The sequence below is a fragment of the Macaca nemestrina genome, chromosome 12 (assembly GCF_043159975.1).
Source record: "Macaca nemestrina isolate mMacNem1 chromosome 12, mMacNem.hap1, whole genome shotgun sequence".
NCBI classification, from domain to species: domain Eukaryota; kingdom Metazoa; phylum Chordata; class Mammalia; order Primates; family Cercopithecidae; genus Macaca; species Macaca nemestrina.
The window spans coordinates 33293963-33319543 of record NC_092136.1 but is presented as its reverse complement, the minus strand read 5'-3'; the positions used below and the strand labels follow the sequence as shown (position 1 = coordinate 33319543).

The 25581-nt window shown below is 42.6% G+C and overlaps 3 long non-coding RNA genes across 3 annotated transcripts in view; 1 reads left to right on the top strand and 2 right to left on the bottom strand.

The window, feature by feature from the left end:
* Positions 1-8313, bottom strand: part of LOC112424911 (uncharacterized) — a 46611-nt gene extending 38298 nt beyond the window's left edge. The window contains exons 1-3 of the long non-coding RNA XR_003015876.2: positions 8174-8313; positions 7089-7141; positions 5749-5877 (exon numbers count right to left, since the gene is read on the bottom strand). This is a non-coding gene — a long non-coding RNA (uncharacterized lncRNA). The remainder of the gene's footprint in view (positions 1-5748; positions 5878-7088; positions 7142-8173) is intronic.
* Positions 8314-8472: 159 nt separating this feature from the next.
* On the top strand, positions 8473-22848 carry LOC105471507 (uncharacterized). The gene is made up of 4 exons (XR_011610713.1): positions 8473-8542; positions 9561-9717; positions 11184-11254; positions 22421-22848. It is a non-coding gene; the product is annotated as an uncharacterized lncRNA (long non-coding RNA).
* The window catches only part of LOC139357481 (uncharacterized), a 171216-nt gene continuing 162752 nt past the window's right edge, over positions 17118-25581 (bottom strand). The window contains exons 3-4 of the long non-coding RNA XR_011610712.1: positions 18303-18388; positions 17118-17552 (exon numbers count right to left, since the gene is read on the bottom strand). This is a non-coding gene — a long non-coding RNA (uncharacterized lncRNA). The remainder of the gene's footprint in view (positions 17553-18302; positions 18389-25581) is intronic.

The following is a 25581-nucleotide window of genomic DNA, read 5'->3' as shown; positions in this document are numbered from 1 at the left end:
TAGGGAAAGTGAATATTAATAGGAGATGATACTAATCACCCATGACAGAAAATTCCCACTCTGATCAAACTTTCATAACACATTAGGAGCAAAAAGCCCTCTCCTTCCTCTTACAGGCCAATCTCCATGTTGCCCATACACGATGGTAATCACAAGCGTCTGTCCATCTGCAAAAGACTCTTAATACAGGCCAATGACAACATGCAAACCAAGATTGCACTGCAAATGCTCACTGCCCAAGTGCCAAGGCCAGCCTCCATCACATGGTCGGTGGTAACCACAGTGTCCTTGATGCTCCTGAATGCAGGCACAAAGCTCTGCCTATCCAGGGGAATCACTATGTCTTGGCATTTTAGAGTTTAAAAGACCTTGGATATCTTCCAAACCAATTCACTCACATTTAAGCTATCATTTCATGGAAGGGACTAAGTAAATTTATCTAACCACAAGGTACTAAATCTTCTGTAGGAACCGGACATTAGGTGGAGCAAGGGAATAACCTGAAGATCTTTCGCTTCTAATGCAATTGTGGTAGACAGCCCTTTAGGAGAGTTCTGGGCCAATATCTAGTTGGACTTTGTCGCATTTTATTTCTTAGTTTGCTTTGATTCAATTTGATAGTCTCTGTCATTTAATTGATTAGTTACATTTCTTGAGATACTGAATTATTTCTGCCATCTTATTTTGTGTATTTCTGTTGGCTATCCACTTCTTGACTTCTTTCCCCTCATTTTCTGGCTTCTTTTAGATTGACAAAGTTTTCTATAATTGTTCTTGTTTACATTGTTATTTTGGAAGTTATAGAGTATATTTCTAGTCTTCTAGGGGCCATCCTTAATCTTTTTTCTTTTTTCTTTTTTTGAGATGTCAGAAAAATGAGACAGTGTCTTGCTCTGTTGCCCAGGCTGGAGTGCAGTGGCGTGATCATGGCTCACTGTAGCTTTGACCTCCCAGGCTCAAGCAATCCTCCCTCCTCAGCCTCCTGAGAAGCTGGGGCTACAGCTACATGCCACTACACTGAGCTAATTTTTAAAAAAAATTTTGGTAGAGCCAGAATCTCACTATGTTGCCCAGGTTGGTCTCAAACTCATGTGCTTAAGTCATCTTCCTGCTTCAGCCTCCCACAGTGCTGAGATTACAGGTGTGAGCCACCACATCCTGCCATCCTTAGTATTTTAACCTACCTACTTAATTCTACATTTGTACAACGAAGTCTCAAATTGCTCATTGTTTCTATCTTCCTCCCAAATGTGACATAAATCTTAGTGAGCAAACATGGTCATATGGCCCTGAAGCCTAAAATATTTACTCTCTGGCCCTTTAAGAAAAAGTTTGCAGGCCCCTCCTCTAGAATAATAGTTTAGTGAGGTGGAAAAATTATAGGCTGACAGTTATTTTTTTCAACACTTTGAACATATTCCTTCAGTGTCTGTTGGCCTTTACTGTTGCCTGTAAGAAATTATACTTTATGTATTTCAGTTTTACTATGATGTGTTTAGCTGTGAATTTTTCTTCATATGTACTGCTTGGAATTCACTATACATAAGGTGATCATGCCTTTCTTCAATTTCTTGTCAGATACTGATTCTCTGCTATTCCTTACATTGGAGTTCTTGATCTATACATTATATCTCTTAACTTAAAAAAAATTATTGTTTTGTTTTTTAAAATGTCCTCTCTATTAGTGCTGCATGCTACTAACTAAAGCACATGTTAACTCAGTGCTATCTTCCAGTTCACTAATTCTTTCTCCAACTACATTTACTCTAAAGTTTATACTATTGCCTTTCTGGTTTGGTGACTATATTTTTTATTTTCAAGATTTCTAATTAGTTCTTATTTCATTTGTTGGTTTATTTTACCTTTTATTGCCTGCCTGACTTCCTTATTTGACAGCTTTGCAATTACCTCCACAAAGATCACCCCCAGTCAGATCTGCTAATGGTATTTCAGGGCTCCTGTCCCATGTGTTGTTGGCAAAATCATAGATCCAATCATGAGGCAGTGGCCAATTTAGTTGAATTCTTACTTAAAAAGCTCTGAGTTCTCCAGCCTCTATAGGTTCCCATCATTCTTACAGCCATAGCCCAGATTCTGAATTTTTCCACAAGGGACATTGGGCAATGTCTGTAGACACTTTTGGTTGTCACAACTGAAGGGGGTGGGTTGTTGTTACTGGCATTTAATGGGTAGAGGCCAGGGACCGTGCTAAACATTCTACAATGCATAGAACAACTCTACTACACAGAATTATGTGGCCCAATATGTCAACAGCCCTTAGGGTAAGAAACTCTGCCATAGCCCCAGGTAGTGATCAGCCTTTTCAGTTTCCTTTCACAACTAAGGGAGCTACACTCCAGCTCTCAGCTTTAAGCAGCTTTAAGCAGTGAATGTGGCCTGTTAATATTGGTCTGGTGAGCATTGTTAATTGCTGAGATCCCTCAGAGGTGGATCTCCTAGTCACCATTGTGAGCTTCTAGACCCAGAATCAACAGACCCAATGAGGAAGCCCCATTCATGTTGCATTTCTGGTTCATGGACTTACCTTATTCCTGAGCCATGCCTCTTATACCTTTTTGGTTTTCTACTTTCACATTTAATCTCTCACCTCTATATGTTTGAAGCAAAGATATTGAGTCAAAACATGAACTCACTGTCCACCTTCACTCAAGCCAAATGCTTAATAAGCAGAGTCTACATAATTCAACCATTTCTTTTTCCTTTGTTTTATTATTTCTTAGATTTTTTTTTAGATAAAAATATCAGATGTTTTGCAATATGCTTTCCCACAACTCACTGTATAATGAGAGTACTTTCTAGGTTGAATTTTCTCAGAAGTATTTTCAAGGGAACAGCTCAAAGGGGTCTTTGAAAAGATCTAGAAGCCTTGCAGCTGACAGGAGGAAATGGAGACCCTGATGGATCCTGGCACATTTCACTGGAGCTTCTCCCATATTTAAAGGATGCTGGGGTGCAAGGTGGAGGTTTTTGAAGGTTGTATTTCAATGGATGCAGTTTCCTTTCCCTGTGACCTGTGCCCCTGCTTCCTTGAGTCTTGGTGACCCAGTGGGAACTGCTATATATGGAAATGCCCAAGGCAGACGTCTCAGTCTCAAATGAGATTAGAGGAGCAGGATGTGGAAAATCAGAACCACAGAAGACCCTAAAATCCTCTGACACTGGATAAAGCACAGCTGTCGTCAACATCCAACATTTTGCTTTTCCAAGCCCACTGGGTCTGAGTGTTTCACGGGCAAGACCAGGACTAGGTTCCATCTAATTCAGATGCCATGCATCCCCTGCAATGTCTCCCCTCTAGGGACTGCCCTAGCCCAGCAGAGGTACGGTTCCTAGAGTCTCCTTCCAGAGCCCTGTTTATCATGGGGCTGCTCCTGGCTCACCTCAGGCTCACTTGATTGGATGAAAGATGGACACCTGGCCTAATTAACTTCTGTCTCTGAGGAAGTTGAATTTGGGTAATGAAGACATAGTCATTTACCTGTGGAGAGCCTAGCTGGAAGGTCATGTGGAATTGGAGGCTGAGGATACCATTTTGGGGTTGCCAGAAGAAGGCCGTGTGCAAGCAGGACCACCATGTACAAGGGCATCCAACTGAGAAGCAAGTGAGCATGGAAACTCAGCTTGCCAAACTGTGTGCCCTGGAGTGGACACCTTCTTCTAATTTGCACAAAGGTGTCACATGGGCTAGCAGTGGAACCTGTGTGCAAGTAGATGAGTGTGCAGAGATGGCCTATAGAGACAAGAATGAAGAAAATGGGCAGCCTGGATGCAAGACGAGTAGCCCCAGGGAGGAATAACAAGAGAGATGGAGGAAAGAGTTACCTGTAGTCCTCAAAGCTACTGAACCCTTTGTTCTAGTCCCTGCAAACACCCAGCTCCACTTCCTACCTATGGCTTGTGGGAAATGTTCTCGTGTCCTTATAATAAATTCCCCACTGCTTAAATTAGCTTTAGTGAGTGGATTTCTGTTCTTTGCAAAAATATGCTGTTGTGATTAAGCTTGTTCTCATGTACTATTGTATGCTCAGAGCCTAGCACAGTATCCACACATAGTAGTTGCTCAGTGAAGATTTGCCAAATAAATGAATGGATGAGAAACTTGTGAAATGAGTGGTTTAAGAAAGTGCCAGTATTTGAGATTCCTCACCAAGTCCATCCGGCACAATTTTTCCAAGAAAGATGAGGGTGAAATTAAACCAGTAACATTTTTCACCAGAACACATTGGTAAAATTCCAATAAGAAAATACAGTGTAAGCCTCAATTTTCAGAAGCTTACGATGCTCCCTTGGTGAAAAGAAAATTTACGTCAGTGGTGAAATAAAATGTAGGATTTTTTAAAATGACCAAAAAAAATGTGTAGCAAAGCTAAAATTTGGAATTCTTGCTGGAATGATATATTAACTAAAAACAACAACAACAAAAAAAAAAAAAAACCCCAACATCTCAGCCAAGCATGGTGGCTCATACCTGTAATCACAGCACTCTGGGATGATGAGGGGGTCACTTGAGGTTAGGAGTTCAAGACCAGCCTGGCCAACATGGTGAAACCCTGTCTCTATTAAAAATACAAAAATTAGCTGGACGTGGTGGTGGGCACCTGTAATCCCAGCTACTCAGGAGGCTGAGGCAGGAGAATTGCTTGAACCCAAGAGGCAGAGGTTGCGGTGAGCCAAGATCATGCCACTGCACTCCAGCTTAGGGGACAGAGCAAGATTCTGTCAAAAAAAAAAAAAAAAAATCTATAAATTTAGAAAAGGAGAAGGAGAATTTATTTTTTATAAATGGTTATAGCCTGCAAGGTGACCACCCTGCAGGCTAAGAAGCACAGCCTCTGGTCAAAACCAGAGACAGGCTCTTCAAAGGAGTAGTGATTAGGGTTAGAGCTTTATGCTGACCGGGTTGGCTAAACATACACATTCAACGGGTTATAGGAGAATCCAGGAATATTCATGAAAGTTCTAACACATGCATATTGAACAAACAGGTATATAACGTTTCCTTTGGGGTGGAGACTTAACATTTAAATGTATTACAGTTGGGCCCTATTCATCAAAAGGTCTTTTCAGAATACAAAGGCATGCAAGTGTGCATCCTCTGTAAACCAGCCAGAATCAGGCCGTGGTTGGTGGTCTTATCTGGAGGAATGTTACCGAAGTCAGTCTCTTGTCCAATCAAAGCTGTAGTTCTGGCTGGTGGAACAGGGATTCAGTGAGTCAGTGTCTATGAGCTGGATGAGTTTGAATTATTTTAATATTGCTAATCTCAAGGCCAGTGCTTGTTTAGCTCGTAGAGAAAAAGAAAACTCTTGCAGCAGGTAGAACATAGCTTATTCTTAATTGTTGGGGATAGGGCTGATGTGTGACTTAAACCTTGCCCGCCATGGCCTTCAATCCTGTTTATGATTTGGTATTTTACTACCACAAAGAGTCTGTTCCGTCTTAGGATCTCTATTTTAACATTAATGCTGGTCAATGATTGTGTCTAAACTCCAGAAAGGATAGGGTATAATAATGTGTGTCTGACCTCCCGCCTGACATGGCTAGGAACTCAGTGCTAAGGTTTTTCTGGGGTCCCACTGGCCACAAGGGGGTCCATTCAGTCAGTAGGGGGTGCTCAGGATTTTATTTTAAGTTTATATATAGATATTTCAACTGGGATGGCCTGCAAGAGATCAGTCTATTCAGCACTATCCTTGGAAGCAGTAGCTTAGAGTTTCGATAACTCACGTGAGGTCACACAGCAAGGGTGGGACAATGGAGCCTCGATCTCAAGTCTTTGGCTCTCAAGGCAGTGTTTCCACTATAACAAGCTGCGCCTGGCCAAGGAGGTTCTTATCCTTCCTCATGGCTTTGCTACTGCAATTAAAAAAGACACCTTTTCTGATAGCCATTGAAACAGTTCTGTCTTTTAACCCTTGTCAAATGGTTGGACTAATGACTGCATTTATGCATTTATCAATTCATCACACATTTAAGAAACAACAACCCATCAAATACATCAGCTTCATTGCAGCTCCATTAAAAAAAAAGTTTTAAATGACCAGGTTACCAAAAAAAAATGTAATTTTCTACTGTATTATTGCCTGTGAAATATTACAAGTGTGAAATGTAATTACGCTAATGCTATTTTTGATATCATATCAGCAAATTATGCCGAGTCCCCACTGTGACACCTCTATCAGGGTAAGCATTACCCTGTTGTGAGTGTCGATCCCGGGGGAAAATGAAGTCGCTCAAATGGTTTCAATGCTCCAGCAATTAGCCACCTCCAGGCTGCTGAGGCTGCCAGGGAAGGGTTGATTTCAGAGCCACTGATGGAATGTTTAACCTGTAAACATCTAGGCCACTTATCTCCTGTTTGTCTTTTTTCCAATTAAGCCTGAGAGAATCCTCTTTATGTAAGCAAAGCATCATTTTATGTAATAAGAATTTTTCTACTTCTATTTTCCTTCTTAATCATCAGCAAATCCCTTTCTGCTATTAAAATACACACCATGCAAAGTGGAAAAAGAGCTGATAAGTATATATTGTGCTGAGGAGTAATACCCTAATGTCATGAGGGAAAAAAACACACACAATGTGACATGTTGGAGGATTAGCTATGTTCACGTTGAACAAACAAAACTAATAACTTCAAGTATCCTTTGGAGACCAGTGATTTGTTTTCTGTAGTTCAGAAGCTTTATTAGAAGATTTCAAATGATGCAAAAATAAAAATAAAAACCACACACTTAAGCTTTGTAAGATTCCCATTTACTCTGGGTATAAAAACACCATGTGCTGAAGTCAGATCCAGCTTACAGGTGGGAAGAAGCTGTCTGGGCAAAAATGTCCCTCTGGGCAAATACCATGCAGAATTTCAAATCATTTTTTCTACTAAAACAAAGGACTCCATCTTCACCTCACTCTTACTGAACTCTAAAAATTAACTGGAAAGCCCTTGTGATATACATGCAATAGTAAGTTGGTAATAAAACTTAGACTGCTGATTAAATTCTGTAAAAGTTAAAGTTTTGAAGCTGGAAATGGTTCATAAAGAACTATTTCATCCATAGTGTAAAACCAACCTCTCCGAAAAGGAAACGGTTCCCTCCAACTCAGCAGCTGCAATGAAGCTTAGCTGCAATGAAGAAAACATTAAGGTCAGTTACCAGATCTTGAGCATCTCTGCATTTTCGGTTCTATTTTAGGCAGAGAACCACCCCTTAGGCTGCCATTCCATCTGGAAAACGTAATTAATAAATCATTGGTTCTCGGCTCTGCACGCTGCCTTGTAGAGCGTACAAGAAAGAGAAGGGAAATCTAAGATCTATTTATTACATATCAGCCCCTAGCTCTGCCACGTGTGTCTTCTAAAGTACCCCTGGATCTCTAGGAAAACAGGTGCTCAGATTTTCATGGGGAAACTCATCCCTCTCCTCTGATGCATAGAATGCCCTGCTCTTTCTAACAATCTAATCTGCAAGCCTGGACCTACCTTATTCTCCTGAAGCTAGGAAGGGAAGGCTGAAGAACAGAAATACCTCAAGGGGCCTCCGGGGCCTAAGGAAAGGCACCCTTCTGAGATAACAACCTCAAGAAATCCCAGAGGAGGAGGAGACCTGGAGCAGGGTGGAGGGTGGAGGGTGGGGGTGGGGGGGCTGGAGCAGCTACCAGTTCCGGTCCCTGGGGGAGCAAAGCATTCTTAAGTTGGAATCAGACTGAACAGATTCAAACTCAGGCTCTTTCTGGCTGTGTGAAATTTAGGAAACTAACTTAACCTCTCTAAACCTCAGTTGCACTTCAGAGTAACCACTTAACTCTTAGTTATTACTATGAAGTTTTTAGCTGAAAACCCGGGAAACATCTGCAAGTACTTTTAGTCACAGTTTTGTTTTGTTTTTTTTAAATGAGAAAAGTGATGCATAGAGATGTAAATGGCCATGCCAAAGTCAAGATGGTAACTCCAGTCCATGGTGTAAAACTCTGTCCAAGACCCCAGGGTCTCATCCTCATGACAGTTTTACTCTTTCTACATAATCCGAGTGTCTCCCTTGTCATCCTTAGGCCAGGAGAACGATCTGAATGCTACGTTAAACCTAAAAAGCATACTTTAAAAAATCACTTTTAAAAAAAAGCCCTTTTAAGCTTTGATTTTACCATATTTACTCACTCTGCATGCAGCCCTGATTAATGCCTGAATTCGACCATCGTGGTAGAGTGTATGTATGCCATTTATATATAATTCCAATCCTCCACCCCTAACTGGAGTGCTGTCTTGGCTTCGGGGTTTCTTGCCTCCTTGCTTCAGAACACCAGGTATTTGGGATTAAATCCAGCCTGAAATGTTATTTGCTCTGTTTAGTGCTTTTATGATGATTCTCTTATTATCTGCGTGTGCTTCAGTGCTAATTGTACATCACAATGGTTGTAAGCAGGCAGCTGGGAGCCAAACAGGAGAGTGTGGGGTTTGGAACAGCCGCTATTTAGGGTCCAGGCAAGGGAAGGGCCAGAGGAAGAAACACCAAAAAGAAAAAAGAGGGTAACTTTATCTTGGCGTTCAGAGAAAATAGGACCCTGTGCTGCCCCAGGACCAAATTAACTGTTTCAGGATATTTAGCAAATTGTTCCATCAAGAAAATCTGTAAAAGAGAAAAATCAGTGTTACCCCTAAATCCTATATCTTAAATCCTATATCTAAAATCCTATATCTTCAGATGCCAGAATCCATATGTGACTGTATCCAAGGAATGTTAAAAAAGGGAAATATACAATTTAAGTTATAAAAGCAGTCAAAAGATTTGGATGATAGTTGAAATACCAATTTAAGCAAGAAGATTAAATTAGCCAAATAATAAATTTCCAAAGCTGAGTTTGAAAAGAAACTTTACATCTACAGCCATACCACCCTGAATGCACCTGATCTCGTCTGAAAAGAAACTTCACAAATCAGCCCTCTGATATTTATGCTAATATCAGAATTTACAGGAAAGTTATGCTCCACCCTCTACAAAGACATTTCCAGTAGCTTAGAAATAACAGTGAGCCCCCAAATCATGATCTGTGGTGCAATATTCTAATATTCCATGCATAGTTTGCAAGTTATTTTAAAAGACCACATATGGCACTAAAATGCTTCTACAAACGAATGACAAATAGAACATAGAAAACAAATTATGTAGTAATTCTTGGCATTTTTATTAGTTTAAAAATGATTTTAGCATTGACATTTTGCGCAGTGTAATGAAACACAAATTATAATTAGAAACATCCTGGTGTTCATTCTTGAATTCACCTTTTGCAGTTCCCAGTTATCTGACAACTGCTCAGGCACTGGAGATGAGGGACAATCAAATGTTACCAGCCTTAAACTTAACTTGCCCACAGTCTCTAGGATTTCAGCTCCTTGCACGTATCAGGATGATTATCAGAAGAACGAGATTTATGTGAGGCTATTGAAACCTAAGCTGCAGTGCCCTTCAATGGCTCAAGCCCTTTTCAAGGTCCTAGACCTAATTTTGTCTTTGTAATTTTGTCTTTTTTTTTTTTTAAATAAATAGGTCCTCTCAAATGCATCCCGAACTGCTCCTTGGTAGACAAGATAAACCTTGGCTGGCATCTGAGCCAGGTCATGGATAGCAAAATGCCAGCCCTGCTAAGTCCCTTCACAACATTTCTCACCAACTGCACGAATGCCTGGCATCATGAGACTGGGTGGTAAGCGGATGACACTCTGAGTGACAGTGTTAGTGGGTGATTTTCCTTGCGCGATGCAGGCAGATACTGTAGTATAAGATAGTTTGAGATGAATTTTCTTTTTTAAAAAAGAAGTATGTTGGCAATACTTTACTAGCCCTTGTTTTTCATATGCAATGCAAATTTGCAGATACCTGTGAAATGAACCTGAGTGTTCCCAAACAAGGATTCCAACCAACTTTCAGTAAGTTAGTAGGCCTTTAAAAGAAATCAGGCTTGCAAAATGGTACAGTTTGGCTTTTTGTCTGAACATTTGAAAAATTTTTAAAATTTTTAATTTATGTAGCACAGCTCAATCCAAAATGGCTTGCAAATTCCATAAAAATATCTAAAATATCTGGCCTGGTTTTTATTTTCTTTCCACTAAGTAATCAAGAGTTTATAGATTTCACAAAGTAATTCATTATCTAAAGACTGTCTGGAGTTTGTCTTACCATTATCTATTTCATCTTAAAGCTTCTTATGAATACAACATTAAGGAAATGGGTGAATAGATCTAATCTTATTGATCACCTGGCCCAGGTATTTGCTAATATGATGCTAATGTAAATCTCAGAATAATTCTAGGAGGTAAATACCATTATCTTCATTTTATAGCTATGGAAACAGAATCTCAGAGAGGCAAAATAAGTGGCCCAAGTCAGGTCGTGTAACTAACTAGTAACAAAACAAGTGTGAAGTCCAATCAATTCTATTTACACTAGACAACTAAACATTTAAATACACAAATAACCATTCTCACAGTACATATGAGGAGAATCACTAAAAAAAGTGCAGAATTCGTCACCAGTTTGTAGTTCTCAAAAATAAGTGTATGTAGTTTGGCTGGGCGTGGTGGCTCATGCCTGTAATGCCAACACTTTGGGAGACCAAGGTGGGTGGATCACTTGAGGTCAGGAGTTTCAGACCAGCCTGGCCAACATGGTGAAACCCTGTGTCTATTAAAAAAGTAGCCTGGCCTGGTGGCAGGCGCACGTAATCCCAGCTACTCAGGAGGCTGAGGCAGGAGAATCGCTTGAACCCCAATATATATATATATGTAGTTTGAAAACTTCAAAATAAAGAAGATGGGGGTTCACAGGAGATGAGAGCTTATCCAGGACAAAGAAGAGTGAAAGGTAAAGACTATATACAGAGTAAACATTTTCCAATTCTGGTCATGCATTATTAGTAGCATAACAAACAAATTGTGAAGTTACAGGGTGAAGATAATACAATATTCTTTAAAAAAAAAAAAAAAGAGTGCCAAAATTCTTGGGCTACAGCTAAAAAGTGATCAAGGTTACTCAGTCTTACATCCTAGAAAGTATGCTTAAGGCTTGAGATTTAAGAAAGAAAGAGGACTCTTAAGCAAAAACTGAGACCAAAAAGCTGGGGAAATTCTTTATAAAAGACACTGAGCTTACCACGTTCCATTCCACATTTAGCACCAGACAACATACTTCAAAGAGAAGAGAAGAAAGTATCAGGATAGGATCAAGATCGTAACAGTTTGGAGGTAAGTTAAGGATTCTGAGGCTGTAAATCAGAAATCAGAAAACAAGGTCATTTATTCCAGAATGTGATGTGGTTGAGTTATCACAATGGGATTCGGTGGAGATGGAAAAGGGCCCACCCAGTTACAAGGCACTGACAGATTGAATGAGAAAAAGGACACAGGCTAAAACACCAAATCAAGGAAGATGGACAGTCTTTGGCAGGAGAAGAATGGGCCTCAAAAATGAATTTGGGGTATGGGTTGATTTTCAGTCTTTTGGCATCGATAAAGAACAACAGCAGCACTCGATTTGATCTTGAGAATCAATGCCAATTCCTTATTAAACTGTCAATCTTTCTTAGTGTCATTCCTAAAGATCTTGATTCGATGAATGTACCAGTGAACCAGAACGTTACAAGTTTCAACAGTTCTCCTCAAAAAGTAAACACCAGGCTCCACTCAGAGTTTCTGGTGTTTCTGGTGCCGTTAGCACCACCCTGATACTGATTAAGACATCAACAACACCGCAGATATTCCTAAGAAACTACATTGAATTGTTTACTTCATGAATAATTTGCAGAAAATGTCTAATTTTGAAAAATATTTTCAAAATAAAGAGCTGGTATTGGCTTTCCTGAGCCCCCAGACAACGCAAACCTATAAGCTTCCTCGGGGCTGCATTTTTCTCTCCAGAAAATTGTGGGAACAGCCATCCTGGCAAGCTGGAAATTTATTAAGGCCTTGATAAAATCAGTAACTTTGTTTGAATCATTTCTCCCTAATGGATAATTCCTGTGTCATCTGTCCACTTGAGCTCCTTTGGGACTGTGGAGAAGCCAGCAAAAGGATTCAAACCTGACTGTTCCTTCAGGGACAAAATATAGGGAATTCTTTGATTTCACAGCTCCCAAGATTATGCAATGACCCAAGTCACTTGTCTACACCAAGCTTTAAAATGTGGATGGGTTCAGATAAGCCAGAAAGTAAAGCTCCTGTTAGTGCTCAACCACAATTCCATCCTCAACCAACACTCTATTCCAAGTCAAAGAATCCTGAATTCAGCTACTCATCATCTTTATTTTAGATCTAGGCAAAGCAAATATGTTTACATACAGGGTCTCCTCAGTCTATCCCAATGAGGGAGTAAGGCAGTATTTTTTCAATAAGAATTGAACACAGGACCCAGCACATTAAGGACAATGTGGCCATCAATGCAGCTAAGTAGATGTGGATGTATATATGTGTTTGCTTTCTGCCACACACTGTGCTAAGCACTTTATCTACTTCCTTTGATCCCAGTGCCTAGCATAGAGCCTGGCATATAGAAGGTGCTCAATAAATATTTGTTGAATGAATGAATGAATGAAATAAAGCTCTGTGGGTATCATCATGCCCATGTATAATGAGGCTGAGAAAGGTTAACAAAGGTCCCCTAGCTAGAAAGGAGTAAGGCTAGAATTCGAACCCAGGCATAGCTGTGCATTTATATATGTTTACACATATAAGTTCATGTCCTTAACCATCTACTTGCCTTCTTTTAAAAATATTACTTGAATGCCTGCTGTGTGTCAGACATTATGCCAGGGCCAAGAATAATGAACCCTCCCCTTAAGAAGTACAATCTTGTACAGGGAAAAGGGGCACTAACAAATGCATGAGCAAATAATAGATGCAATAATTGCAGTAGACACATGGTATAGGAGACACCCCCTCTGTCCGATGAGATGGGGTCAGGAGACACCCTAGAAGGGATTCATGGATTTGGGCTGTGGAAGTCTGGGAGCAGGGAAGTTCTGGAGGTCATTCAGCAAGGCCGGCTGAGCGATCCCAGGCTGGAGGATGTCTTTCTTACCATCTGATCACTTTTAGGTTCCACCTCCAGTTTGGGGTGGTCCTGCCAGACATATCTCAGAAATATTTGATTGAAAAACAACCCTGATCAGCATCACAGCCTGATCTTTGGAGGTTGTGCATGCAGCAAGCATGCACAGAGGGCAGCTGGTCTCACTAAGCTCTGCTGCTGTGACCACCTTGGCTCAACCCAGCCTGGACTAGAAGTCCCCACCCAACGAAGGCCAGGTCATACCAGGTAGATCAGGCTTTGCTTGAGGACATTAACACAGAGTAACATGCACAGAAGCAAATCCAGACTGTGAGGCTCAGTGCTGTCTCATGCCTAAGATCTTTTCTCTACCTGCTTCCGGCCTGCCTCTGTGTAGCAGAAACCACATTCCCTATTCCCACTCTAGAAGTGTCCTCAGCCATCTCTAGAATCCTCTTTGTCCAGGTCCAAAGGGATGAAGTTCAGGGACAGATGGGTGGGATTCCACTCTCCAACCTACCAAGGCCTCCCTTCCAAGGCCCTCTTTCCTGTCTGAGGGCACCTATTTCCTGGACTTCGACTCTAGGAGTGTCACTTTCTACAGGGGAGACATTGCCTTTTATTCTCAAGGGTGTGGCCTTCCTTAGACTCACCACATCAGGATATAACATCTACAGAAAGGCCCCTCACACACAGCAGAGGCACAGGCTGTGGGTACTTGCTGACTGGTGCTCTCAACGGCAGCTGTCAGTCATGATTCATTCACTCAAAAAACAACATGGAAAACTGTCTCTGGGCCATTAGCATGCAAAGCAAATAAAATGTGATCTCAATTTCTAGAGGAGCACTATGCAGTCGAAACAGAATATGAGTCATGTATGCAATGTTACATTTTCCATATTAGTAGCCACATTAATAAAAGTAAAAAGAATCAGGTGAAATTAATGTGAATAATATATTTATTTAACCCAATATATCCACATATTTTCACTTCAATATGTAAATGAAAATTTTACTCTTTTGTTTTGTACAAAGTCTTACATATTCCTGGTAGATTTTACACTTACAGCACATCACCACTGGTGGCTTCTGGCTACTGTATTGGACAGCACAGTTCTAGAGGCTTCCAGTTAGTGGAGCTAGAGGATGCTCCCATTATCTCTAATTACCTCTCCATGTAAAGTGATATTCAGACCCCTCCCTTACCCAGGGGAGGATGGCCCAGGACTTTTCCAGGCAAATTTCCTTAGGCTACCCTTTAACACACACAGATAAACTGCTCTATGCCAAGCAATGGAACAGACCCAAAAGAGTGGAACATGCGTGAGCTGTGCAAGGCATCACCAGCATCTCAGACTACCCGACCCTGAACACATCCCCATCCTTGGATTCCTGCTATAGCTGCATTGTATAAAGGGTAAAAAGGGTCTGTTGATGTTCCCACAGCTGAGCTACCCTACCCAAAGGCTTTCACAGTTGTTGTCTTTGGTTAAATTCTATTCCATTATTGATGCCTAAGTGACTGATTTTAATGTATTAGACACTTTGATATTAATAGTTATCACTTAGGAACTCTTCAGTTGCAAGTGACAGAAAAACCAATTCAAATTAACTCAAACAATAGGCAGAGGATGTGAATGCTTTAGCAGCCCACGTAACTAGACGTCACCAAGGATCTGATTTCATGCTCTTCCCACTATGCGTTCCTCTGCATCAGCACAATCTCTCAGCTTCACACGGTGCTCTCCTGCAGCTCCAGAAAATCACTTGAGATCTCAGAGTGTCTTCAACTACGGCAGGTCTCACACCCAGCAGAGGAGAAAGTGCCCCTTCTGCTAGCTCTCCACAAATCCTAGGATTCACTCTTTGCCATTGGCCAGAACTGAGTCACATGTCCACCTCCAAACCAATCAGTGCAAGTGGTTGCTGGCTTTCCTAACTGGTTAGACCAATTGAGGCCCACCACAGGAGTTGAAGAGGGGTTAATCCCACCCAAACTGTAGGCTGAAAATGGAGAGGGATGAATTACCAAAGAAAAAACTCAAGGTCCCTTAGTGTGAGAAGCTAAGAGTAGATATTGAAGAAGCCCCAACAAATGTCCACCACAATCAACATAATATGTCCAAACTTGTTACTTTATCTTGCCTGATGTGTGGGTATTCAACTGGGGAATTGCTGAATTCTCTGGTAACTTCAACTATGTCACATGGAATTAATTTCAATCCCTCCAGAGAACTGTCATAACTACTAGACTCCTTTGGCTAGAGAAAAATCTCCTTAGCACAATGCTTTTCAGAAAACAAGCCTCCCGACCTGGGTGGGATATCCTCAGACTGCTCCATTTAAAGCCTGAATATAATCCAGGGATATGAAGACACAGATACCTCTTAAGAGTTAAAAATTACAGAAAGATTTTGGGAACAAAGCACGAGTATTCTGTTAGTACCTTACAAAGCCATGTCAAATGTGAGGCTGGCAAATCTTCTAATAAGATCTAATAACATGACTCAAGGAAATTTGTGCTGTCAAATTTCTATGAAAGGGTTTTCAAATAATTTTTTCTTAAGCTCTTTCTATGGATAAGACTGCACCATGTGTATCAGGGAATCTGAGGCTAAAAAAGTAAGGAATGCACTTTGAAAAAGAATCATTCTCAATACTAGAGTGTTCCCTGGTATGTTTCTGCTCCATAGGGCTTTAAAATACCACAGTCATTTGAAAGATGGAATGTTCCTACCAAGTTTATCATCTGTAGCAATTACTGTAGTTAACAATCAGGACATCCATAAGGTCTGGGTCCATTCTGCTCACCATTATGTACCCAAGTCCTAGAACACAGTAGGTGCTCTTTAAATATCTGATGCAGTGAAAGGAAAATGAGATTGAATGCATTTTGTAGAAGCCTGCCTATTTCAACACAGCTCAGCCTGAAGACTCGTCCATGTGTTCCTCTATAAATCCCCTAGATGGTTGGGACTGAGGTGAGGGGTTGGTGGTGAGGGAGTGGTTGAGAATGAATGGGATGCTAAAAGATGGCCTAAAAGCAACAATGCCCAGTGCAGAGGATTCAGAGGTGGAGAAAATACAAGAGGTCATTGATGCTCTGGGCAAGAGAGACATCTAAGTAGCAAGAGCACATGTGGCCACACATAACGAAAGGAAGTGTGAAGTGCTAGGGTACAGAGAGGAAGGGGCAATTAATTTTCCCCAGGGGAATCAGGGAGAAATATAAAAAATTATATTATATTAGATTGCAATTTGTTTTACCAGAAGCTTCCACCGAGACAATATTTAAGACCTCCAGAGACCCAGAGAAATAGTGAGTAGGAGGGCAGGAGGATCACAGGATTGTTAAGTCCCAATCCTCTGAGCCTTAAAGAGTGGCCGATCTGTGTTCATGGATGGATGAATCTTCCCTTTGCTGCCCTGAGGACCTTCGAGTATGTCCCCATCACAGGCCCACAGGTTCCCGTTCTGCCTGATCAAAGCCCAGCCAGACAACACTGTGTCCCAGGAAACGAGAAGTTTAACAGAGAGGGACTGAAAGTCCTTGTTTTGAAAGGATGCAGTGGGTTATTTCCTGCCACGCTATTTTGTTTCTGGCAAAAATTTTAATAAACAGGCTTTCAGAAGAAGAGACTACATCCTCTCTGCTAGATAGATTTGTTTTTGCCACATGGGTTTCAGTGTTCCTAATGAACTGTTAACAAGCTGTCAATTACACGCACAAATTAGGAGAGATGACATGGAGAGGTTTCTATCACAGAGTGTACTCCTAAGCTGCAAACTACAGATCCTTAGGGCTGAGGGCCTTGCCTTTGGACTTTCCAATGATCCCTTTGATCCATATGGGAAAATCATTGCAATTAGGTCCTGGTTTTGGAGGGGAGGGAGGTGTGAAGACCTAAATTAAAAGTAAAATCTTTTTTTTTTTTTTTTTCTCACTCCAAGTGCTGAAAATTCTCTTGGTTTCTAGCAAATCAAACAGTTAATTCTCTGCTGCGACTTGTAAACCTGTTTAACTTAAATGGGTGCTGACAGAAGACTTCATTCTGTGCGACTTTTATTGTCATTTCTTTTCCAGCCAATTGGCTCCGTAGGCTTTCTACTGTTTATCAAGCCCCTCTTTGGGCTTCCGGGAATAAACTCCACACAAAGGAAGAAAACTCTGCACACAAATAACAAACTTCCAGTGTAATTATTCTTGTTCTGTGCCTGTCACTCCTTCCCAAGAGAATCTCCAAAAAGTACCACTTATTCGAGGAGCTCTAAATCTCCCTGGCCTGTTTGATCGTCAGGAATGTGATGCTAGGGGAATAGTTGAGAGCGCCGTCAGCAGTGCTGAGAAAAGCCAAGCAGGCTGCCACATTCTGGGTGGCGGTGTGCCGTTCTCTAGGACACAAAGGGACATGAAAGGTTTTCCGCAGACCCGAAAGAGAAAGGAAACAAAAATCAGAAGTGCTCCCTCGGTGAGAATTGTTGGCAGGGCTCCTCTCACTGAAATTGGATAACAAAAAGACCAGTTACTGGTTAACTTTAAGAAAGAGCTGGCCACGCCAGGGGAAGGGCGCACGTTAATAGCAAATGAAATGACCGTGTGCACGGCTTTGTGGTCAAAGGATCCATGGGAGATTCGGGAAAGGAGGCTACCCAGAGGGGCTGTCCCTAAACACAACAGGGCTGATGGGCCACAGTTGTTCCCATTTCACTCCCATAAAGTCAATCGTTTCCCCAGAAAGCCATGGGAGCCTCGGTGGGCTGGGCCCTTAGATTTGCGGGACTGATTCCTGGCCAGCTTAGGTACCCAGTGACTCAGTTTCCCACCTGCTGAAGGACTGGAATGAGGCTGACGATCCCAAAATGAAAGGAGATGCCCAGTGGCAGGATCCCTTGTCCCTCCAGATGCAGAGGCTAGGACTGGCTAGGAGGGCTGTGGCCGGCAATCAGGACTGTGGAGGCTCCGGTGCCTTCTTCTCTTTCTGGGGCACTGCTGCCTCCTGCTGTCCTGCCTATTAAATCTCAGGTTTCTCCTTCCACCCGGCTAATCACCACCCATCTCTCCCTGGAGACTTCTCCTTGTGTTACCCAGGGTGCCATCACACGCCGGGTCCCTCTTCAAGTCTGATCTTAGGTTCTTACTCTACTCTATCCTGCTGTAAGGGAGGAGTCCTGAATTTGGATTTGGAAGGCTCAGGTTCAAGTCCAAGCTCTGCCACTCACTGTGTGACAAGGAATACATTTCTTCACCTTGCTGAACTTTGCTTCCTCTTCTGAAAACAGAGATCGGGGAGGATGAAGTTTGTGTGAGGTCCAAGTGAGATCGCGGGAAAACTCTGTAAACCAGAAGGCAGTCAACCACAGGTTTTATGTTATTATTTACTTATTATTTATTGAGACAGGGTCTTACTCTATTGCCCAGGCTGGGTGCAGTGGTATGATCACAGCTCCCAGCAGCCTCAACCTCCAGGGCTCAAGCAATCCTCCCACTTCAGCCTCCTGAGTAGCTGGGACTACAAGAGATTACCGCCATACCCAGCGAATTTTTAATTTTTTTTTTTTTTCTGTAGAGACAGGATCTCCCTGTGTTGCCCAGGCTGGTCTCAAACTCCTGGGCTTGAGAGATCTTCCTGCTTCATCATCCCAAACTGTTGAGATTACAGGCATGAGCCACCACCCAGCCTTAAACCAGAGGTTTTAAATTTGCCCCTATCTCTTTTACTCTTTTAGCAGTGGAGCCCTCTTTTCCAAATTAGATCTTAAGTGGAGCCCCAAAATGTAAGATAGGAAAGTCAGAGGGTTCTGGTAGAAGCAGGGGCAGAGCTCCCAGCTCCTTGGCCATACCCTCTAGGTTCTGGTCCCTACCTCATTGCTGGAAAACCACTGCCCTTGAGGAATATTCACTATTAACCATTGGAAGTCAAAAGTGTTTTGAAAATAAAGTCCCATGCTAATACTGAAAACATGAATAGAAGATTAGAAGATAGCCAAACAATGCCTTTCAAATGTCTCCCAACCTCTTTTTCTTTTTTCTTTTTTTTTTTTTTTTGAGACGGAGTCTTGCTCTTCTGCCTAGGCTGGAGTGCAGAGGCACTATCTCAGCTCACTGCAAGCTCTGCCTCCCGGGTTCATGCCATTCTCTTGCCTCAACCTCCCAAGTAGCTGGGACTACAGGCGCCCGCCACCATGCCTAGCTAGTTTTTTGTATTTTTAGTAAAGACGGGGTTTCACTGTGTTAGCCAGGATGGTCTCGATCTCCTGACCTCATGATCTGCCCATCTCAGCCTCCAAAAGTGCTGGGATTACAGGCGTAAGCCACCACGCCCGGCCCTTTTTCTTTTTTCTTTTCTTTTCTTTTTTTCTTTTTTCTTTTTGAGACAGGGCCTCATTCCATCACCCAGGCTGGAGTACAACTGTGGTTCACAGCAGCCTGACTGCCTTAGCTCAGGCGATTCTTCTCCTAACTCAGTCTCCCGGGTAGCTGGGACTACAGGTACGTCCCACTATGCCCAGCTAATTTTTTGTATTTTCTATAGAAACAGGGTTTCACCATGTTGCCCAGGCTGATCTCAAACTCCTGGGCTCAAGCAATCTGCCCACCTTGGCATCCCAAAGTGCTGGGATTACAGACATAAGCCACCATGCCTGGCCCTGATCCCACCTCTTTAAACACAATTTTTTTTTTGCAATCTAGTATCCTTTAAGTTTTCCTTGCAATGATTCCTATTTCATTTATCATGTCACCTGCTTTCTCCTTGTCTGATACTCATGGCTACTTATCTTTAAAAGAGGTATCTTATGTCCATTTCGTGACTCACCCCTACACACACTAATATGCGTGCACACATACACACAATTAAGAGCTACCTAAAAGTACAAGTTTCTTGAAACCATTCTAAAAAAAATGAGCTACAGATGCACTGGTAAGAATCCTTTTGAATCTCCCAACAATCTCTACCGCCAGTCACATTGCCAAAAATGACCACAGACAATTGTCCCCAGCTGACTAATGTCCTCATCATCAAGAATGGAATTTGCTGGCAGGTTTGGCTCTGACATGAGTTGCAGCACTCTGATCAGCTCTCAGGGGCTAGGTCCTGTTTTCAGTGAGAGCTGGTATTCCTGCAGGATTCCCTACTACCTCCCCCTTCACTCTGCCGGTTTCATTAGGCAATTCTTCCCCATCTAAATGCTAACTGTACGGCAGGTTGCAAAGCCACAGTCCCTACCCCCAGCTCCTGAGAGGCCCAGAGGGAAAGTCAGCAGGCACAATTACAGCTTTCATGTGTCTTTCTGGAAAGAGGAGTTAAGTGTTATTTTATATATTTTTCTCTGTACCCTGTCAGTGATTTTCTCGGGAAGTACAAGGCTCCTGCTCCCCCGCCCACATACAATGAAAATTTCATGGAAGAGTTATCCAGAGGAAGGATGGCAACGTTTTGTTGTTTGTTTTTTCCGAAAGCCATGTGGGCTATTTTCTACCGCATACTACTGTCAGGAACGGAGTCACAAATAAATCTAAGAAGCCAGGAGAGGGGCATAAAATATAAACAGGAAGGAAAGAAATAAGGGAATTAGAGAAATAAAGAGAGCTCCACATTTATTAAGGAAAAAAAAAAAAAAAAGAATCAATTGTTTTCTTTACAAGTGACAGAAATTGGCCTACAAACGGCCTTTCCTACTTCCATCCCCAAAACCAACCCGCCAAGCTATGGGCATCCATGGCTCTCTTGTGCCCTCTAGTGGACAAAGGTGGTCCATGTTTTTCCTTGAGTGACAGCCAGAGTCTCTCATGCACTTGTCGGCCTTCTTATTACATCATGAATTTTGATAAGCCCATTAGCCAGCCAGGCAGCCAGGAGGAGGATGTCTTTCTCACTTGATGACTACACAATGAGGAGTAATATATTTTAATTTAAACACCATAAACCTATTGAGTGCTTAATTAACTTTAACCGTCTTTAGGGGAATGAAGCCAATTTGAGGGGGTCAAAAGGAGTTGTTTCAATATCAAACAGTTTTACATAGTCAATCCATTCATTCGGCCTACAGCTACTGATTAACACACAAAATTAACATGTTAGTAAAAATTCATATTCAGGCCTCTGGGGAAATTAAGATGCGCATGCACAGGGCATGATTAGCACAGCTATTGTTTTCTCCCAACAATATAATTTAATGGGTTTTTAGAATTACAGAAAGAGAGACTCGGTGCTGGTTTGAATTGATTATTTACCACAAAGCTTTGAAATATAGAAAAGATAGAAAACATCTCAAGCCAAAAAGGCCAGCGAACAGAGGCGGATGGGCTCAGAGCGAGTGTATCTCACTAAGGAGGTTGGCCGGGATGAACTGATGGAGAGGCAGGCTGGGCATCCTGAGTCGACATGAGCCAGGGCCAACAGGACCAGAGAGAGGCTTTCTGGCTGCCTGGAAAAGCACAGTAAGGGCTGCCTGCCCAGGGAGGAGGAAATTATTTCATTTAATATGTAATCATATTATACATACAGTCTATTTCCCAGAAGTATCTAAGGCAGATTATGTTATTTAAACACACTAAAAAGAATACATTTTTAAAAGAATTGTTTTGTTTTTTTTTTAAAGATAGTCAATGAAAAAGAACAAAGAGCAACAGAGTAAGGCAGTTAACACATTCACAAAGCAAATTTAGTTCTGAGCTTCCTGGCAGCCAAGGAAAAAGTGCCAAGTGCACTAGGATATATGGTTCTCATAACCTGTTGCCCTTAATGGGATGTGTAAGTTTGACTGCATAGACATGTTTCCTTCCTCATGCTAAATTTGAGACGAACTGATTGTATAGTTACTTACAGAAAGGTCACTGAGTAAGAGTACTATCAATGTGTTTGTTTGTTTGTTTATTCTCGAACAGGGTCTCGCTCTGTCACCCAGGCTGGAGGGCAGTGGCGTGATCTCAGGTCACTGCAGCCTCCGCCTCTCAGGTTTAAGCAGTTCTCATGCCTCAGCTTTCCAGGTAGCTGGGACTACAGGTGTCTGCCACTATGCCCAGCTAATTTTTGTATTTTTAATAGATATGGGGTTTCGTTATGTTGGCCAGGCTGGTCTTGAACTCCTGGCTTCAAGTGATCCGCCCATCTTGGCCTCCCAAAGTGCTGGGATTACAGGTGTGAGCCACCACACCCGCCCCTGTCAGTGTGTTTAATGACAGCTTAGCAAAATATACAGAAATGTTCTTCAGAGATTCTTTTGTTAGCACTCCATAACTGGCAAGCACAGAGCTTCAAATTGAAACTCAAGAAAGCCATTTCTGTAGGGAGGTAAAATAATACAGTCTAGATATATGTTTTCTGATAATCCTTCTTCAATCTCTCTGGTAATGGTAACTTTAGGACCCAGACAACCAGGAAGCAAAGAGGACTTGTTCTCAAGATGGAATTTACAGGATTTGTACAAGAACCTCATAACTGGCCTGATTGCCTTCCGTCTCTCCCCCTGTCCAAACCATCTATACACGGCCAAGAAGTGAATCCTCCTGTAACATTTACTTTAATGTCCCTGTATTTGCTCAAAGATCCTCCAGTGCCTCCTCTCTCCCCATGATCTATTTTCAGCCTCATCTCCCAACACCCCTGACACACCCTGCAGCCAACCATGTGGGTCTTTCCTCATGCCCTCCACAAGCCTTGTTTAATATCACCTCCATTGCTCATGCCCACCCCCCCCCCGCGTCCCACCCTGACCTGCTTTTCCTCTGCTTTTCCACTTCTTCAAATCCTTCTTCTTCCTCCAAACCTTTCCCATTCTCCTCAAAGACGAATTTTCCTGTCTCAATAACCTTTTTGTTGCTCCTGAGAAATAGCTTTTAAACCACCTACAAGGTCATGTTCCTCCTCCTTAACACAGTAACCAGGCCCTCCAGGCTGTGGAACTCCCCCTTTTCCCCAGATCTCCACCGATGTTCAGCTCTCCACGCTCTGTCCTTTGCCTGCCCGTCCGCTTTACTGTCTAGCCTCTGCTTTCAACCTGGCAAACTCCTTCCCAAGACTCAGTGCACCTTAGACTTCTGGGAAGCTGTGTGCTGTCAGAGTGAGGCTCCTTCTGCCCTCTGCTCCCAAAGCCCCCTGCACACACCTCTTCCCTAAGCAGTCACAGCTTCCTGTGAATGTTGAAGTCAGCTTCTCCCCTGCCAGCTCCTTGGTAGCAGGTGGGCTGTTTTAGTCACTTTTTCTTTTCTTAAATCTCCTGTGGCTGCTGGTGCCTGGCACTTAATAGGACTGCACAGATGCCATAGAACTACATCACCGGGTACTCCTCCACCAGCAGCACCCCCACCAGGCTCACAGTGCCTGTGTGCCAAGATGCCAGGGTGAGGGTGCCAGGGTGCCACTTCTCTGTGCGCCTTTGTGTGCCTCCTAAGCTGCCTGCTGTTGTAGGAAGAACCTTTCCTTCTCTGTGTCTGTCCACCTGGCTACCCCCTCTCCAATCCCTTATCAGGTCTGTCGATGGCTTTTATTTGCCAAAAAAAAAAAAAAAAAAAAAAAAGCCTAGCAAAGAGATACAGGGAAACCAGGTCCATGGGACTAGCTACAGAAAAAGAGACTGATGGAGAGAACTCAGATAACATAAATGACAAAGTCTCTTCCCTCAGAGATGCCTTGACCCTAACAGCCTCCGGTCACTTGCAGCCAGAGAAGGCCCAGGGTCAAAAGCCTGGTCCTTTAGCCAAACAAGCAAACCAGGTGACTCAGGTGACTCTACCAGGCTCATGTCAAAGTGATGGAGACAGGGATCCGGTTGGCTCCAGTGCAGGAGACAGGGTTGGAACTCCAAGCAGAAGCGCCGAGGGTCTGGGAACTGAGGCTGTGTCAGGATCGCTTGGGGCAGACTAGCAAGGCAGGGGACACTTCACGGTGGCCTCACAGGCTGGGACCAGGCTCGACTACATCGTCGGCAAGTTGTTGTCCCCACAACTCTGGCCTGCCTCTCCTCCTCCTGACTCTTGTTCTCCATTAACCATTTGGCATCCACTTCTTTTTTTTTTTTTGAGACGGAATCTCGCTCTGTCACCCAGGCTAGAGTGCAATGGCGTGATCTTGGCTCACTGCAACCTCCACCTCCTGGGTTCAGGTGATTCTCCTGTCTTAGCCTCTCGAGTAGCTGGGACTACAGGCACGTGTCACCACACCCAGCTAATTTTTGTATCTTTAGTAGAGACGGGGTTTCACTATGTCACTATGTTGGTCTCAAACTCCTGACCTCAGGTGATCCACCCGCCTGGGCCTCTGAAAGTACTGGGATTACAAGCTCGAGCCACTGCATCTGGCCTGGTGTCCACTCTTTTTCCACAGGATTCAGTAGATGCAGACACTTCAAGCCAAATATGTTCCTAGGAAAGTTTCTCTGCTACTGGCTGAGGGGAACGTGAGCAAAAGCTTCTCATACGCACACATTGAATTCTGGCTTCTGTCTGTCTGCTGGGTTCATTTCATTGGGCACATGACTTCCCCAAACAACCTGACAGACGTGGCCAATCCTATCCTGTCTTGCTTTGGCGGTTCGTACTCTGGTCCCTCCCTGCCCCTCTTCACTGCACTCCTTTACTGCAGAATAAGCACATGTACATTGTACTGCCTTTGGGCAGAACGTGTGGTTTGGGGCTGGAGCAGTTACAAAGCTACCAAAGATGTCAGCTCTTCATCACCCTGGGTAGATGACCCTCCACCCAAAGGGCAGTGCCCAACACCGACACCGCTGAGGAGAAACTCTCTGGGGGAAATTTGGCATATTAGCCAAAAGTCTTTAAAAATGTATGCATTCTTAGGACTCTCAATTTAGGAATTTAGGCCAAATAAATAAGTGTGGATAGGTTCAAAGGTTTAGTTGTATAGATAGTCTTCCCAGGACTGTTTAGTGAAAAGCTGGAAACATGCTTAACCGTAGATTGATTCCTTAATGAAATGATGGTTCCCATTCAGTGGAACACCAGCAGTCTGAAGTAGATTAATATTTTTGGACAGAGAGAAAAAGTGTTCATTCTACATTATTAAATCAAAACAGCATAGAATAAAATAGTAACTACAGTGTAATCCCATTTTATTTAAAGATAAATTTATGCATGAAAAATGACATTTCAGTCAGTGACAGACTGCATACATGACGGTTATTCCATAAGATTAAAATACTATATTTTTATGGTACCTCTACCCATGTTTAGATATGCAAATGCTTACCATTGTGTTACAATTGCCTATATTCAGCACAGTAAGATGCTGTACAGGTTTGTAACCTAGGAGCAACAGGCTATACCGTGTATCTTAGGTGTGTAGTAGCCTATTCCATCTAGATTTGAATAAGTCCACTCTATGGTGTTTGCACAATGACAAAATAACCCATCAACACATTTCTTAGAAGGGATCCCCATCCTCAAGCAATGCATAACTGTATATATATATATGTATGTGAATGTACAGAGAAAGGTCTGGAAGGATAGTTACCATGCTCTTCATAGCAGTTACTGTTATATAATGGAATCACGGTGCTTTTCAGTTGC